Raw genomic sequence first — 6,000 nt, forward strand, 5'->3', positions numbered from 1 at the left:
ATTAAGAGCTAAATTAAAATATGTAAATCGGTGCTATATGTAAATTTGTGGAATTTATCAGTGGGAAAACCTAAATCTTGCCACGTGCATTTCAACCCACACACAAAGATTATGAATTGATAAATCAGAGGAAAAGAACTTGAATGTGTTTAATAATGTTAATCAAACAAAAGATAAATGGAGTTCATTTGAAAATTACTTTTGAGTTATGTTTATATGACATAGCCAATTCAAGTAGGCCTGGTAGCTGCTACCAGTATCAGTTAATTAGTTAGTTAGTTAGTATTTTTTCTCTGTCATAACTACTACTACTAGATTACTACTTGTGCACTAGCTAACTAGCTGCTACTAGTACTACTTGGTTAGTTAGTTAGTTAGTTAGTTAGTTAGTTAGTTAGTTAGTTAGTTAGTTTTGTTTCTGTGTCATAACTACTACATTACTACTTGTGTATTAGCTAGCTAGCTAGCTAGCTGCTACTAGTTAGTTAGTATTTTTTCTCTGTCATAACTACTACTAGATTACTACTTGTGCACTAGCTAACTAGCTGCTACTAGTACTACTTAGTTAGTTAGTTAGTTAGTTAGTTAGTTAGTTAGTTAGTTAGTTAGTTAGTTAGTTAGTTAATTAGTTTTGTTTCTGTGTCATAACTACTACTACATTACTACGTGTGTATTAGCTAGCTAGCTGCTACTAGTTAGTTAGTTAGTTAGTTAGTTAGTTAGTTAGTTAGTTAGTTAGTTTTTATCTTTGTGTCATGCCAAACATGAACTAATTCAACTAATTGAAATCATCAATTACTACATTTAGTACTTTCAAACAATATACTTGTATGATAATTAGTGTTTTTGTGTTGCCATGACATAAATTCATCAGCAGCTCTACATCAACATGAATCTGAAGCTACAGTTTGTGGTCACTGAGCCTGTACTTGGTTAGGATTTGTCTCTGCTTTCTATCTCTGACAGTAGAGAGATATTCTGCCAATTTATAATCTCATTTTAGGACCAGATAACATTTTAATCTACTTTGGCTTTTAGTTTCTTTCCAATGTTCCAGATAGGTTTTTTTACATTGTGTTATAATTCAGTTTACTCCGATTGGTGTAAGACTGGTCAGAGTGTGTCTGAGAGGGGACAGTTAGTCTCAGCACCAGCTGACATAGGGGACTCTTTTCTGGGATCAGCTCAAGAGTTTGGAGGGCTTTGGAGGGTGTCTAGGGAGCTGGATTTAAGGTGATTAAAACATTTGAGTGCCCTCTTATGAATATTAATTATCAGTGGGTATCTACCTAATTATGCTCTACATGCCTTTGTTGGTGTTTTTCTGTATACGTGTAAAATGTATCTGCAGGATTCAAAACTCTGCTGGATGTTTGTCCCAACGGGTATCCTGTAGCACATCCCAAACAGGTAGAGGACACCCCTATTTATCAAAAAACAAAAATATATAACATTTCTGATAACACAATGAATTGAAATCAGTTACTACATGCAGTACTTTCGAATAATATACTTGTAGGCTAATTTTTATTTTTGTGATCCCATGACATAAATTTATCAGCAGCTCTACATCAACACGAATCTAAACCTACAGTTAAACCTACAGTTAGGACGACCAGTCAGTCAACCTACCTCCTGTCATCACTGATGTTTGGTTGAAGTTGGTTTGACACCTCCAGAAAGCTCTGCCGTGATTTTTTCCGACAGCTACACATAATAGCTCTCAACACTAAAATCCATCTCTGTGCGTGTACTGGCTCATCATGTTCCCAGTGTTATACTATTATTTCCAGACTCACTATTGATTTTCAACAAATAAGGCTACAGTTACACAGAGCTGAAAGTATGATTACTCCAGCTACTGTAGTCCTAATAGCATAGGATTGATTCTCGTCTGAAACTTAAGATACTGGGCTTTCGATGAAGCTTTTCTCTTAAGGTTTGACTTTCTTTCATTATTGGTGTATTTCTGCTGTTATCTTCCCATCATGACTTCCACTTTCCCTGTCAGAGTTTCTCTCATTAATACATTCTTCTGTCAATCATCATTCTGCCCGTGTTGAAAGACTAATGATCACAGTCATTTTATACATTTTTACAGGTTAACCAGTCTGTTGAAAAATAGAGGCTTTCTACAGCCTTGGATCTGCATACTATACACAATACTATAGGATACCGTAGCCTAATAAATATTAGATATAAATGTTGTTTTTATTTTAAGTGTGCACTGTCCACATGTATTAAAAAGAAAAGTAATCAAATTTCAATCAGGGAAGACACAAGTTGACATGAATTCAAAAGTTTTATATGATAGTCTTTGGCATTGGCCCCAGACTCCATGTGACTGGGACATTCCTACTTTTGACTGACACCCATGGCATCATGACCTACTGGGCCTGTATCCGGGAGGCCTGTGTGGTAATCCATCCGTGGTAAAAATAATTGAAAAACAAAGATTAAGAGTCTACAATCATGCTAGCAGCTTGCAAAGCTGTACTTTAAACACAGCAGTACTTTGAGCTAAATGCTAATGTCAGCATGCTAACATGCTTATATGTATTATTATATATTATTATTATTATTATTACCATGTTTATCATCTTTTTTTAGCATGTTAGTATGCTTACATTTGCTAATTAGCACTAAACACAAAATACAGCTGAGGCTGAGGGAAATGTTAGTTTTGCAGGAATGTGGCAGGCATCCAAATTAAAGGAACAATTTAAATTTGGACATGTTAAGGGATCATCAAAAGTTCATCCTGTGGGGGGCATGAATGTCTACCAAAGTTCATAGCAATCCAACTACAATGACAAACTCATGGTGGCGCTAAAGGAAAGTCGGGGAATCACCAAAGTCACCAGGATTCATCCTCTGAGGATCACGAATGTCTGCATACATTTTCATGGCAATCCATTCAATAGTTGAGATATTTCAGTTTGGATCAAAGTTCTGGACCAACTAACCAACACTTCAAAAAACTGAAGTGATGTTTTCTTTGACATGATCTGGTATGTTTGAGATGGTTTTCTCTTCCAGACAGAAAACTCAAAGCCTGAGCAGATCTAAGAGATCAATTTGTTTTTTTAAGGGCAGTATAGAAATTTTATTATTCTGCAGGTGGACTGTTGCTGCACCTTAGCTGTGCTTAGTTGTGAGATTTCGGACCCCAGCTGATATTCTTTCTCCTTTTTTTTTTTTACAAAAACACGGTGAATCTGTATTTTTGCGTCGAGTGTGTCGAAGCACAGCAGAACTTTAACCAAAGCAAACAGCAGCTCTGTCAGCAGAAACTTGATGGGTAGAAAACCCACATTGACACGAGGTAAATTATGAATTCAGTGCAAACAAACTTTCTCCAAAGAAAAGTCCAATTCCGGGGTGTTGTGCAGAATCAGACCTGGAGCTGAATAACAACAACATGCCACATTATGTCCCCGATAACAGCCACAAACTGGGTGAAAGGTTTCACACAAATTTGAAAGCATTTCCATTTTCCAACCGACTCATGAGTCATCGCCACATCCGCACATAACCCTGCTGTGGTTTAATTAAACATTTATTAAGTGATTGTCTGCTGTGTCTGTAGTTCAGCAGCGTTTGGCTGCAGCCCCCGGGGCCTGGACTAATCCGCAGTATTTTGTGCGGAGAGATAACAAGAAGGTGACAGGACTGAGGAGAGGAGAGGGAGGGAAAATGGGTTGCGGCTTTCCTCGCAAACAAACAAGACTGAGAGCTGAAAGCTCTGATCCATCCATGTGTTTTTATGTTTCCTCGCTCTCTGCTTCCATCTCTCATTCACACTTTTGCTTTTTACTCTCTCCCACCTTCTGTCTCCCTCTTCATCTCTCTCTTCCTCACTAATGAGAGCCGGTGGGCTTTCTCGGCAGCCTAACAACCAGCATGTTTGTCTCTGCCCAGACACCAGGGGCCCACAGATTACTGCTCCCCCATCGACTAAATAAATAGACAAATAAATACAAAACTAACAGGGTTGCTGGTATTTTCTCTTTTTTTTTTTTTTACATGTTTTGACACCCAGAACATTGTTTGATGAAAAATGCATGTAGCAGAAATCCAGACGTGCATCAGAATATTAAAACAAACCGAGTCTTTTGCTATCACGATGCTGTAATTAGTGCACGGAGATAAAAGTGTCCCACATAGATCGTTATCACTTAATCATTAGTGTGACATTTTATGAAAGCCATTGTTGGAAATTGTTCCAGGTAAAGTGTCATTTTCTCATCAGGCTGTACATTGCAGGGGAAGTTCTTATCTTTATTACACGGCAGAAAACAGTGGGAGAGAATTACCTCCCTTTAATTATTCAAGCGGAGTGCATCAATCTTTGCGCTGCTCCATTATTACAAGCTGCCACTGCTATAAAATATCATTTCTCATAAAGGATCAGGTGTGGCATTTCTGAGGTGGCAGCGTTATTACTACTACCCACCCTGGAAGGACTCAGTATGGATGAGATGTTAGGATGTAAAATGAATAAGGAAAGGTGAAAGTGTTTCATCCAAATACTTGTAAAAGATAAAAGTTCATCCATTCATTTATTCTTTCATTTGATCTGATTTAATATCCAAAAAAGACACTTTATTTTGAAGGTAAGAATATCAGCACTGACAATCAACAGAAAATTATTATGAATTTAAAATTGAAATTAGTAAAAATGTAATGTCTAAATATGTTTATATTTGGGGAAAAAAAATCATTTTTAGTCATTTTTAAAAATGCCAAAAGTTCACTGGATCTAGTTCCTCGATAGAAAATATTTACTGGGTTTTTTTGTCTTCTACAGAAGTAAAATTTTACATCTCAAACAAGAAGTTTGAATATGTCAGTTTGGGCTTTTGGAACTTGTAACAAACATTTTTCACAGCTTTATGACTTTTTATAGACCAATACATTCATTGAAAAAAAAATTATTGGCAGATAATTGACACAATAATAAAAAAGAAACCATAAGTAACTCCCAGTACACACTAAAGGTCCAACTATAGAACTTACTTGATTCGATCTCACTGTAATGGTTTCATAATAAAAATGTTTCTTCAGTGAATTTAACCTACATTAAATTTTGTCTGAAATCCATCACTGACAATCCACAACTTGATGAGTTTCTTATCAGGATCCTTCCTGGAAACTCCTCATATATTGTAGTTTGTTTGCGTCACCATGAATGTGTTTTGAGAGGTGAGGCTGCCATCTAGTGGTGTTTACTTACTCTTCAGATTCTCAAACTTCATGAGGCGTTGAGGCCCCTGTAGATACATTATGTTGTCTGTTTTTCTTATTGTCAAAACTAGGGCTGCAACTAATGATTATTTTCATTATTGATTAATCTGTCAATTATTGTCTCTATTAATTGATTAATTGTTTGGTTTATTAAATGTCAGAAAATGATGAAAAATGTCGAGCACCGTCCCCCAAAGCCCAAGATGCAACATATAATGTCTTGTTTTCTCCCGACCAAAAGTCCACAACCGAAAGATATTCAGTTTACTGTCATGGAAGACAAAAAAAACTAGAAAATATTCACATTTAAGACGCTGGAATCACAGAATTTTTGCATTTTTTACTTAAAAAATGACTCAAAATGATTAATCGATCATCAAAATACTTGCTAATTAATTTTCTGTGGATCGACTGATTGTTGCAGCTCTAGTCAAAACTAGAACAAACTGATATATAGTTCTCATCACCTTGATTTCCTGTCAAATATAAAATCTTGGATCTCTTCTATGAAACTTGCAGATTACAATTACTTAGCACATTTAAATTTTCACAGATTAAAAAACACCAAGCTAACAAACTCATGTGATTCCACTAAAATAACATACAAGCAACACATGCAGCTAATAAAGTGAGCTAACAGACTTGTTGAACCGTCATCTGAGCGACCACATATGCAGGCTGGGTTGGATCTCCCATTTTTCTGTTTGTAAAATGCTCCTCAAGCTTTTAGTGCAAAAATAAACTATACCAAAC

The sequence above is a fragment of the Thunnus maccoyii genome, chromosome 12 (assembly GCF_910596095.1).
Source record: "Thunnus maccoyii chromosome 12, fThuMac1.1, whole genome shotgun sequence".
Classification (NCBI taxonomy): Eukaryota; Metazoa; Chordata; class Actinopteri; order Scombriformes; family Scombridae; genus Thunnus; species Thunnus maccoyii.